Below are 13,512 nucleotides of genomic sequence, written 5' to 3' on the forward strand. Positions count from 1 at the left end.
CGGCGAATATATGTCCCTGTCTCCCGTCGCCCAGAAGAGCGAGAGGTGCTACTGGATCCAAAGCACACAGGCTGCAAGGCCGAGGGCGAGGGAAAGTGGATCGGAGCAAGTAGGGAAGCAGAAGGAAGGGATCTGGCTGAGGCTCAGTCTCTGGATTTCGACGGGACGTCTGAAACTGGGTTGCGTTTCTCCAGAGGCCACCGTGGCTGCTTTATTCATGGGGAGCTTTGCATCACCTGGTTTCCCCTCTGAGTTGTTGTTTCCAACGAAGACGATGACTTCCTGAAGCCGCGCCAAGAGAAATCTTAGCTACAGAGGAGTTTTCAAACGAAACAGGAAGGAGGAGTCTGGGCGTGGCGAAGAGCGGAGTGGGGACTTGGCTCCTTGGTAGATGCTGGCTGAGGATCCAGAGATGATTCAAGGCTAAGAAGGGAGAAATGTGTGGACGCAAGAGGTAGCCCTTGTGGAAGAAAATGCAGGCGGGCAATCAGAAGAAGTTGCGCCGGGGGGATTTGTGTAGTTGTTAAGAGCGGTGGACTCCTTATCTGGTGAACCGGGTTCGCTTCCCCGCTCCTCCACGTGCAGCTACTGGGTAACCTTGGGCTAGTCACACTTCTCTGAAGTCTCTCAGCCTCACTCACCTCACAGAGTGCTTGTTGTGGGGGAGGAAGGGAAAGGAGATTGTGAGCCGCTTTGAGACTCCTTCAGGTAGTGATAAAGTGGGATATCAAATCCAAACTCTTCTTCTTCTTCTCACATAAACAGAGAAGGGCGTAGCTCAGTGGTAAGGCATCTCATTTGCATGCAGCAGGTCCTAGGTTCAATCCCCGGTCTCTCCATTTGGGATGTGTATAGATGGTAAGGGAGGATATTTTTATATTTTTATACTTTTCAGGTTTATACATTTCATTAATTTTACAATTATTTTAACATTTCAAAGCTTGACTTCCTCCCCCTCTTTCTGCGGTTCCTTAAATTTATTTTCACTATCTTCTGCCTGGGACGCGGGTGGCGCTGTGGGTTAAACCACAGAGCCTAGGACTTGCCAATCAGAAGGTCGGCGGTTTGAATCCCCGTGACGGGGTGAGTTCCCGTTGCTCGATCGCTGCTCGTGCCAACCTAGCAGTTCAAAAGCACGCCAGTGCAAGTAGATAAATAGGTACCGCTCCAGCAGGAAGGTAAACGGCGTTTCCGTGCACTACTCTGGTTCACCAGAAGCGGCTTAGTCATGCTGGCCACATGACCCGGAAGCTGTACGCCGGCTCCCTTGGCTACAATAAAGCGAGATGAGCGCCGCAACCCCAGAGTCGTCCGTGACTGGACCTAATGGTCAGGTGTCCCTTTTTATCTTCTGCCTACCCAAATTCATTTAATTTGCTGATTTAATTATTTAATTCAAATACTGGATATACTGCTATGACACTGCAGGTTATTACAATAATCCTGCCAATGTTTTCCATTCTTTTATAAAAAAATTATTATCTTGATTTCTTATTCTTCCAGTAAGTTTTGCCATTTCTGCATATTCCATCAGTTTTTGTATCCATTCTTCCTTTGCTGGGACTTCTTCTTTTTTCCATTTTGGGGTGAGTAACATTCTTGCTGCTGTAGTAGCATACATAAATACATTGCTATACAATTTACATAGTTCTGTCCCTATAATTCCCAAAAGAAATGCTTCTGGGTTTTGTTTTGTTTTTTTACAAACATTTCAAACATCCTTTCCAATTCGTTATATATCATTTCCCAGTAAGTTTTAACCTTACTACAAGACCACCCCATAAATTAAAAAGAACCTTCTTTCTCTTTTTCTTTCTAAAATCTAATAAATATCTCCTCTCTTAAAGAAAAAAGAGGATATATTTATTAGATATTATCCTCCCTGCCTCATGTTTGCGAGCAGCAGAGTGTATCCCTTTGCAGCTTAAAAGGGGAAGTTTAGATAGGCTAGATTAAGACTTTCGGTTTAAGTAATTCAGGATGCTTTAAGACAGACTGGGTTCTCATGACATTTCGTCCTTTTCTCCCCCTTAAAACAATAATCACACAAACGGTCTTGTAAAAGGTAACCATAACATTTACTCAGAACACTTGCTGAAGAATAACAGATAGCAGCAGCTTTGTTTAGGCAGGCTTAAAATGGTTTACAGAGATATCCTTTAGCTTAAAGTGGTGTCTGAGCTATGGAGCTCAGACCTGCAGATGTTCTGCATTGCTAGCATGAGGTGAAAGAGCAAAGAGGAACCTGCCCAGGCAGGTGAGGAGATTGTATGTATGGCTTTGCCCTCTCCCTGACAGGGCACAGTGGGAGTGTCTCTCAGAGTCCTCTCTGGGCTGATGCTGGAAGCTGGAGATACTGAGACATGTCTGCTCTGTGGTGGAACCCAACCTGTGACTTGGGGCTTCCCTGGAAACCGAAAGGTGAAGCAAAATCTGCTGGGGTATTAATGCTCAGAGATGCTCCATCCTATGATCAGGGTGTGGGTGGGTGGGTGTTTAAATACAACCATGTATGCTAAAGATACCACGTTGACTTCCATTCAAAGGAAACTGAGCCTTGGGTAAGTGTTGGAACCCCTGGTGTGTCTTGTCACTTGGCGATTGGGGTGTATAAACATCATAGGAACTTAAGACGTTGCCCTACACTCACTCAGACCACCATTCATCTAGCTCTATATTGTCTATACAATATGGCAGCGATTCTTCAGGGTTTCAGGCAGGGAACATTCCCAACCCTTCCTGAAATGTCGGATGTTTACGGTGCAGTCAAACCAATAATGCATGCTTGCTAGATAGGCATATGATAGGAGCTGAAGTGCAGAGTTTTCTTGTAAGTTTGCTAGAGAGGGGGAGTGTCTCCTGATACAGACATATGCCAACAACATCAATAGAAGAAGAAGAAGAAGAGTTTGGATTTGATATCCCGCTTTATCACTACCCAAAGAAGTCTCAAAGCGGCTAACATTCTCCTTTCCCTTCCTCCCCCACAACAAACACTCTGTGAGGTGAGTGGGGCTGAGAGACTTCAAAGAAGTGTGACTAGCCCAAGGTCAGCCAGCAGCTGCATGTGGAGGAGCGGGGAAGCGAACCCGGTTCCCCAGATTACTAGTCTATCACTCTTAACCACTACACCACACTGGCTCTCAATAGAATACAAAAGGCCAGTTCTGAGTCTTCAGACAAAGTTTTGCACTCCCTAATGGCCACACCCCAAAACTGAAACAGTACATCTCTTAAATTCAGGATAGTGTGGGAAGGAATATAGGAACCTACAAAGCTGCCTTATATTGACTCCAACCACTAGTCTAGTTACCTCAGCATTGTCCACACTGGCCAACAGTGGCTCTCCGGTGTTTGGAACACCTTTATGGGTCATAACTACAGATACAGGGTAAGAATTGGGGACCATTCAAACCAGCCTCTCTTCCACAGAGCCACAACCATTCCCTCAACTGGTGTGGCCACCCGTCTCATGCCATTCCCTCATTTGACCAGAGCCACATGGTGGCACGATTCCGTTCCTGTTCCCAGGTCACCGCTTGGAGACCTTGCGAGCGCCTGGCCTAAGAACCTTTTATGTTTGGAATCACAGCTGCAAATCCTGCCTGCATTTAGGCTCCTTAAATCCCATTGATGTCAACAGGGTTTAAGGAACTTGTGCTGAAGACTGTGCCCCAGTTCCCTAATGGCCGGGCTGGCTCTGTTCTGACACACGGACAGGAGGGAACTTCACAAGGCTTGAAATCCTGGCCCAAATCTGTCCTTTGAAGCCAAGTCCCATTACGCATTCTTTGCGGGCTACGATTTCCTGCATTGATTAATCAAGTCGTATCCCACCCACCCCCCGGGCCGGCCACTGTTTGAAGTGTCAGCTGTGTAGTATTGATTAATAGGTCTTCTTCTCTATACGGAAAAGAGCGAGCGGTCCCAGTCTCGACAGTCACCAATGAAAATAAAACCCACACTAACTGCTGCTCTCAGATTTATCTGGAGAATTCAGAAGGGGCTGGCAGGGTGTGGCAGAGATGGGGATCTCGAGTGACAATCGAAACCTGTAAGGAAAACCAAAACAAAATCAAAGTTGGATCCTTCCCAACAAATGGAATAAGCCTAACACGTTGAAATGTCGAAGGGGCAAGTGGAGGGGGGGGCAAGGAGGGAACGGCAGACGTTATACTTTCCAGGAGTTTAGAAAAAAAAAGGACAGGTTCTTTCCACAGTGCGAAGGGGAAACGGGTTTACTAAACAGTGTGACATAACTTGTTTGCCCAGCGCTGAGGCGACAGCTGCTTTTATTACCCTGCGCTACCTCGCAGAGTACACCCCCCCCCTCGAGCCTTTTCGAGAGAGGGGCTGGAAAAAAGGATAACGTTTGCGTGGAGCTGGGTGGCATCACCGGGAGCAGGGAGGGAGCCCCAAGCAAAGCAGACCCACCCGCCGTGTGGAGCGTAAACAAACCCCGCCGAAAAGGGAAGGGTGAGGTGGGGGGGGGAGAGAGAGCGAAGGGAAGAAACGCCATCTCCCTTTGCTCCATGCCAGCGAGACGTTGGGCATAACGTCGACTGACATATGGCAGGTACGCCCAAGTTGAATTTGCCTTCCCCATGGTGGTCGCAAAGCCGGTGGAAAGATGGCAGCCTCATCAATGCCTCCTTGTTTGGGTCCCAGAGCTTTTTCTCTTTTTTTGCAGAAAGTATGCACACCAATTAACGGGGGTTGTCGAAACAGGCAGATGTCTGCAGCTACAGCCTTTGATGGGACGCGGGTGGCGCTGTGGGTTAAACCACAGAGCCTAGGACTTGCAGATCAGAAGGTTGGCGGTTCGAATCCCCGCGACGGGGTGAGCTCCCGTTGCTCGGTCCCTGCTCCTGCCAACCTAGCAGTTCGAAAGCACGTCAAAGTGCATGTAGATAAATAGGTACCGCTCCAGCGGGAAGGTAAATGATGTTTCTGTGCGCTGCTCTGGTTCGCCAGAAGTGGCTTAGTCATGCTGGCCACATGACCCGGAAGCTGTATGCCGGCTCCCTCGGCCAATAAAGCAAAATGAGTGCCGCAACCCCAGAGTCGGCCACAACTGGACCTAATGGTCAGGGGTCCCTTTACTTTTACCTTTACAACCTTTGATGCCATTAGAAGGGCCCATCGTAGAGGATTTGTCTCACATCTCAAAGCTTCCAGGTTTGAGTCTTGGCATCTCCAGTCGAAAAGGATCTTGGGTAGCAACTTTCTCTGTCAGGAGACAAATCAACCAAACTGTTGGGAGCTTTTGATCCAGATGTGGCAAGCTGCTGTCCTCCAGAATCTGGGAGCAAAAGTCACTTCAAACCAATGGTCCGTAGCTCAATACTGGCTACAGTGAGAGCTGCCAAGGGACGTGGGTGGTGCTGTGGGTTAAACCACAGAGCCTAGGACTTGCCGATCAGAAGGTCGGCGGTTCGAATCCCCGTGACAGGGTGAGCTCCGGTTGCTCAGTCCCTGCTCCTGCCAACCTAGCAGTTCGAAAGCATGTCAAAGTGCAAGTAGATAAATAGGTACCACTCTGGCGCGAAGGTAAATGGCGTTTCTGTGCGCTGCTCTGGTTTCGCCAGAAGCGGCTTAGTCATGCTGGCCACATGACCCGGAAAAACTATCTGCAGACAAACGTCGGCTCCCTCGGCCAGTAAATTTGGATATTTAAGGCCACTAGTTTAGATACCCCAAATCTATAACAAGGGTCAATGGCTTTCCACAGTTTCAGACTGATTTTATTTAGTAAGGGTTGCATCCAGACATTTCTACATGCAAAGAACTTTTTCTTCCACCAGAAGCATTCACCCAGGCCTCAGCTGACAATACTGGAATCTAGTGTTGATCTAGATTTTAGAAATAGTGGTCCCTTTTAGGGGGAGGGGTGTGTTATATCTCTTCTGATGTACAGTGGTACCTCTGGTTAAGAACTTAATTCATTCCGGAGGTCCGTTCTTAACCTGAAACTGTTCTTAACCAGAGACACCACTTTAGCTAATGGGGCCTGCCGTGCCACCGCTGCACAATGTCTGTTCTCATCCTGAAGCAAAATTCTTAACCCGAGGTACTATTTCTGGGTTAGTAGAGTCTGTAACCTGAAGCGTATGTCACCTGAAGCGTCTGTAACCCGAGGTACCACTGTATAAGAATGCTGCAGTTGGACGCAGCAAAACTTCTGAATGTGTCTGAAACCGCAGGAAGGGAGAAGGCTCTTGTGTTCAAATCCTTGCTGGTTTCCCACAGGCATCTGAGAACAACATGCTGGACTAGATGGGCCATTGGCCTCATCCAGCAGCCTCTTCTTATGCTCTAGCTTCTATTCTGTTTCAGTTTTAGATTAGTTGTAAATTTTGTACTATAATATAAGACACATTGAGCTATCTTTTTATTTAAAAAAATGACTAATTCATATAAATGAATGAATGAATGTAATAATGTTTCTGCTACTGCACCTGACCTCAATTTCAGGGTACGTCAATGGATTCCATCAACAAATGAACTTTTTTTCTGGGGGAACGCATACCCCTAATCATTTTGTGCACCTAAATTTGGCCTCATTGAGGGGCAGTGTTTCAATATGAGTCGGAAAATGAGAGTACCCCTAAATATTTTTTAAGGAAAAAAAGCACTGCGTATGTGTACAAACTTCCAGCTGCTTTTTAAATGAAAAAAACCCAGCATCTTGAGAACTGATCCAATCTCTCTCCAGCCATTCTGATGCTACGTTCAGTAAAGATACAGGAAAGATTACAGCAGGCATAGGCAAACCCCAGCCCTCCAGATGTTTGGGACTACAATTCCCATCTTCCCTTGCTAACAGGACCAGTGGTCAGGGATGATGGGAATTGTAGTCCCAAACATCTGGAGGGCTGGAGTTTGCCTATGCCTGGATTACTGCCTTCGCCACAATCACTCTCACCACCCTCTATGATTTGGGGAGGGCGCTGTCCAAAGTGGGGACCTTTTCATACTCGTGAACATGCATTTTAGAAGGTGTGAGTTTCTAAAAGACACAGGGAGCCTCTGAAATTGCAGGGGGCTCCCCGCTTCAGTCATTTATTCTCCAGTCTACGGAAAGTCAGGCAACCACTGCAGAGAAGTGAAAGAATGAGAGCATGAGAGCTGTGGTTGTGTCCTGATTAGTGTTGGACTAGGACCTAGGAGACCAGGGTTCAAGTATACAGTCATGACATAGGAATCATAGGAAGCTGCCTCATACTGAGCCAGACCATTGGGTCATCTAGCTCCGTGTTTCTCTACACTGACTGGCAGTAGCTCTCCAGGATACCACGCAACGAGTCTTTCCTAAGCTCACTGAGTGACATTGGGGCAGTCACTGCCTCTCAGCCCAACCCACCTCAAAGGGTTGTTGGGGTAGTGATTGAATGAGGAGAACCTAGAACTCCTTTGAGAACTCCCATCATCCCTGACTACTGGTCCTTCAAGCTAGGGATGATGGGCGTTGTGGTCCAACATCATCTAGGGACCCAAGGTTGAGAAAGGTTGCTCTAGGGCCAATCCACAGCCAACCAATGTATGAGGCCTGTGGAAGACGCTCAACCATCTCAATGGTTGCACCAGGGCTGCGGAACTCCTCCAGGTATTACGGGACTACAACTCCCATCATCCCTGAACATTGCTGGCGGGGGTTGATGGGAGATGTAGTCCAAAGCTTCTAGTGGCACCAGGTTAAGAAAGGCCATAGACATTCTACACAGCCCTCTAGATCAGGGATGGGGAAGCTGCTGTCCTCCAGATGTTTCTCCACCGCAGTGTCCATCTTCTCTGACATGCTGGTTAAGGTTGATGGGAGTTGGAGTCAGCCAGAGGTTCCTCATCACTGCTCTAAGGTGGTAGCCAGCTACATAGACCAACCACCACGAGGAACTGAAATTCATTAAAGGGTTGAGTGATCCTGTTCCCAGCCTGCACTGGAAGGACTTTTGTTTTGTTTTAAACAAGCACATTTGTGGTTTGTGAAATAAATAGGGTGTTTTAACATCTCGGCAGTATGAGGCCCATATGGCAAAAGCCACATTAAGGGAGAGATGGGTGTTGTGCGTCTGTTGTCTTAGTCAAAGAGCCAAAGTAAACAAAGGCATCGCAATATCGGCCTGGATAAAGGCAAGACAGCAAATGACAGAATCAGGCCTGGATTAAGGTTTAGGGTAAGTACACTGCAGCAACGAAGTCTCGATTTAGGGTCAAAATGGCCTTCACTTTCAATGCATAAATGGATATTTGACCCAACTCAGTCTCATTATGCAGATGAAGATCAGCTGTTGGGAGTTGTGGGGAACCTTTGGCCTTCCAGAACTACAACTCCTTTATGATCATACTACATAGACAGTTGCTCTACCGGTGGAAAGCACTCTGTTTTTGGAGACTTCTAGAAATCTTGGAAGACCCATGGGACCCACACTCCCTCCCCACCCCAGGGCCATCATTCCACCTCAGCAAGATATCAAGACAGGCTCCATGATATAATTTAAAATACATTTATTGTTTCATTTGTTCTCATTTGTTATACAAAGATGTTAAATAATTTAAATACATTCTCCACAGTCACTCAAGAATCAGATTTATACCTAAACAAAGCTGTACATATGAGGTAGAGAAAAATAATTTAGGCTCCCATAAGACATTAACCACCCCAAACCCGCCCCCTGGAAAATATAATAATAATACATACTACAAATCCTTCATATGTCAGAATTTGCTCCTCACAACCCTTCCCAAAAGGAACTCAGTTTGCACAACAAGTCCCTGTTCATGCTTCCTAGATGAAAAATGGAATCAGAGACCATTAATGAGCTAAACAATACTTTTTTTTTTACTAAAAATCGATACACCCAAAACAGAAACGGAGGATGCTGATCCAATTCAGATGGCAATTTTTAAAACTTAATCATTCATACCCAAAGGCTGGTTTTGTTTGTTTGTTTCCTATTCAGGGAGATCACCTCTCCGTGTCTTTCTCCAAACCAATAAATAGAGGCTAAAACGATGAACCTTAAAATTTAAGAAAAGTGCTGCTGAACACATCTCCTGCAAAGTTCTCCACCTCCCCTTTTGCATTGGCTTAGGTAAACAGGAAGCTCTCTTACGCAGACTCAAACCTTTGGTCCATCTAGTACAGTGCTGTCTACATGGACTGGCAACAGCTCTAGAGCATTTCAGGCAGAGATGTTTTCCAAACCTACCCTGAGATGCTGGAAATTTGAGCCTGGGAGCTTATGCATGCAAAGCAGACACTCTACCACACAGCTACAGCCTTTTTGACACCATTTTAAGACTCTCTGCCCCTACAATCTCCACTCCAAATTGTGACATGCAAGGGAAAGAGATCCTAACAATTTTTGGCAGGGAAAGAAAACCAGTTGACATGGGGGTGCCATTTTGGCAGTACTTTTAGCTTCAAAAGGGAAGCATTGTACTTCCCCCTTTCTTCACATCTCCAAGCTTGGAAGTAAGACCCTAACAGGGCCTCTGTTCATAACCCTTTTATTACGGCACCTGATAGGACGTTGACAACTTTCTATGCACACCACTGACTCTTCCACCTTCGGCCTAGCCTTCCCCAAGTTGGTGACCTCTAGATGTTGAACTACAGCTCCCATTGTACCTAACAATGGGCAAAGCTTGCTAGGGTTGGTGGGAATCGGAGCCTCAATACCACCTAGAGGTCCACAAGTCAAGGGCTGCCTCAGGCAGTCATAGAAGATAGAACCTGGTGTGGTGTTTTGTGGGTTTGAATGTAACACTGGAAAACCTACCACAAAAGGTGTCTCAGTTACGTCAGGTTGGGAAAAGTAGTTTTGTAACTATATTATTGAATAGTAATTTATATAAATAATGGATGCACCCCACTAGAGGAAGAATGTCGGGAAGACAAGGTTGATTGGGCAAGGAGAACCTATTATTATTATTATTATTATTATTATTATTATATACATTTATTTATAGCCTGCCTTTTCTGCTGATAGGACTCAATGTGGTTTCCATCAAGATTGAGAGAGAGGAATAGGAAATCAATGAGATGCAAGATGGCCACCACAGCAGTCCAACTCATGTACAATCCACTGGTGCTGTGCTCAACCAAGTCTGCTTTGTGTGCAGAACATTCCAGGTTCAATTTCTAGCATCTCCAAGAGGAGCTGAGAATGTCTGCCTCATCTGAAACCCTAGAAAGGGGCCACCAGTTAGGATAGACCATGCTGAGCTAGATGGACCAAGGTTATGACGTGCTATGTTATGACTTGCCTATGTTCCAGCCTTCTCCATGAATGCCCCTAGCTTGCCCTGGGCTAGCACAGCTGTGGCAGGTTCTTCTCCATTCTCTCCCCTTCCTTGGTTAGCTTTCATGTGGAGTCAGATTTACACTTTGCCTGGAAAAGACTGGCAGTCAAAGTGTACTGTCGCTCCATGTTTGACAAAGGAGCCAACCCTTATGATTGTCACAACAGAACCAGTTGCCTTAGATTGAAGCAGCAAAAAGTGTTCTAGGAGACCAGGAAAGTGTCTACCTTAAGGCATAACCAATATGTTAAAACAACACAAGATCATTTTCAGCTTTGGGTCAACAACTTACTTTTGGGCTACAAATAGGAACAGCCCACTGCTAGGTCATGGAACAAAAAACCCATTAAGAGCAGATATTTCTTGGACCCAATGAGAATTTGGCAGATGATGAAAAACCCATCTCCATGAACACCATGATCATGACCCAGTACAATTCAATAGGGGAGCAAGAGTCTCAACATGCCCATTTAAGTCAATTGGTGACTGCATGGGCGATCACAGGTTCTTTGCAACTTCAGTAGGTTCAACAAAACACATTCTCCTGGGTTTGTGTCATTTTGTCTTGCAAAAAAACACCCTAACGCTGACTCTCCTGGCTTTCCACAAAACTGCCATAAATATGCAGAAGGCAGATGGTCACAAGGGCACTTGCTACAAGGCACCATGGCTGAGCAAAACATCCTCTGCAGTGTGTGCACCCATATTGCATATATATTACTACAAAATATCGTTGTGTGTACATTAGGAGCATTTGCTAAACATGTTAACTTATGAAACAGCCGCAAGAGATTAAGCAACAAAGAGAAGCAAAATGGAAGGTGTAGAATACAAGGGATCTGCTGGCCCTCATCTACTAGAGCAGTGTTTCCCAACCTTTGGTCTCCAGCTGTTTTTGGACTACAACTCCCATCATCCCTAGCTAGCAAGACCAGTGGTCAGGGATGATGGGAATTGTAGTCCAAAAACAGCTGGAGACCAAAGGTTGGGAAACTACTAGAGGACACTTTCATTAAAACAATGGAATTTAATGCCTCTCTTCACCCACCTGGTACCCTCCAGATGTTGTTGGACTGCAACACCCAGCTGTGGCTGATGTGAGCTGCAGTCTAACAACACCGAGAGGTGGGTGAAGGCTGGATTGAGGACTCTCCCTCCCTTGTTCTGTTTCATAGGGAGCATCTAAAGAACCAACACGGCTAGCTAGTTACGCAGAACCCGGCGGGCTTTCGACTTGCAGTTCCACAAACAACAGAAACTCCCTCGCCCATCTCCAGGACACAAAAAGGTTTTTTCAGAAACCAAGGAGAGTCGAGAGCAGTTTTGAGATTCAGCTCAGGGGTTAAACTCGAAATCAAAAGTCTCACTGGACACAAGCCAACCTTTGGAAGCTTCTCCAAAGGGTAGCGTGTTGGATCCTGGTCAATTGTCTCTTCACCAACATTGATAGCAGGGGGAGCCAACATATTGTCCTCATATTGTGTAGAGACTCATAACCCTCACCACACTCAGTCTGCATGGGCCAATGGTCAGGGCTGGAGGGGAGTCTGAATCCTACATAGTACACAAGACACCATATTAGTTTCCCAGAATTTAAGGCAAGGAAAGCACTCACACTAGCATCACGTTTACTGGGGAGGACAACTTGTAATATGGCCTTGGGTTGATGAAAGCCCCATAAAAGCTAGCCCAATCTCAAAAGGGGAATAATAATAATAATAATAATAATAATAATAATAAGTGTATTACACCTGCCTATACAATTCAATGCATGTGCCTCAATACTATTTATATATATATATTTAAAAAACCACAGGAGAATAAACCTTACTATTTACAATATATATATATAATCTATATAACATGAAAGCAATAATATTTGCATTAACATAAATACATTTTTAAATACTTACAGAAACACCCGGGCTTCAGTGCGCGAATTATTATACAAAGAGGAGTTTCTCCCACTCAGTAGTTCACTCACTCCTTTGCCTCTCAGCTCAAAGGCCACAATCCTACACACGCTTTACTCAGGAGGAAGTCCTATAGAATTCAGCAGGACCAATTTCTGAGCAAAGGTGGGTGGAAGAGATGCTCTGCTTCTCCTTTCTTTGCACAGCTGCACATAAGACAATGTTCACACATCAGGGTAAGCCATGGTTTACTGTGCATAAGCCAATTGTGTTCATTTTACACCTCCCTGCAAGAGGTGAGGAATAACAAACCATGGTTGTTGGCTTGCATTCATTCAAACCAAGGAAGAGGGTTTATTTTGCTCCCCAAGCAAACCATGATCTGTAGCCAATTGTGGTTTGTTTGAGTGAGATACACCATGATCCCTGGGTTTAGATATAACACCAGGCAAGGAGTTCTCTGTATGCAAGAATAGGTGTGTTCATGCAAGATCGCTGACTGTGGTTTACTGTGATGTGTGATCTGGGACAATGTTTCAACAAGACAAACATGTACAAAAAAAATGGGGGCCACATTCTCTGAATGTACACCTGCAATTTCACTATTCTGCCTATCTGAAGTCCTAAAAAGTTGGCCTTTTACTATTGCAATGCTCTCAGTTCAGAAGGTTGAGACATTTTTACCCACAAGGGAAATCCATCCAGGATTTGGAGCCTAAGACATTTTGATGTTGGAGGCAGAAAATGCAGAACTTCTCCTTCCCCTTTACTGGGGGTAAAATTACTAACCTGAAGCTGCAATCGAATGCACACTTACTTGTGTAAGTATCTCAGTAGGGCTTACTGAGGAGTAACAATTCACAGGATTGTCTTTAACGATACACTCAAATTTGCCACCCAGTTAGAGGCTGACCCACTTTGAGATGCAATATAATTTAGGGCTGTGATCCTAAGCGAGCCCAGAGATCCGCTCCTTTTTAAATTGCACAGGACCAGTGATGGATTCCCCCACGTTTTGAGAACCTTTTTGCAATAGAATGCAGGCATTTTGCAGGTTCCCAACTCCAATTCAAACTGGCATATCAATATTTGCAGCAAAGCTACAGTCAGTTACAGCGCCATCCTACCCATACGGGAAAAAGCTCATTCACACTTGCGCTTTCTGGTGAACACAACATTTAGCCAGATCCCCAATGGCAAAATACAGCAGTGGCATACAATTACAAGGGTTTGATTCCTTACAGCTAGGTTTATCACCAGTGGCAATCCATTGAGTGAAACTAGCTCAGCATTG

Source organism: Podarcis gaigeae (assembly GCF_964106915.1).
Source record: "Podarcis gaigeae genome assembly, chromosome: 12".
NCBI classification, from domain to species: domain Eukaryota; kingdom Metazoa; phylum Chordata; class Lepidosauria; order Squamata; family Lacertidae; genus Podarcis; species Podarcis gaigeae.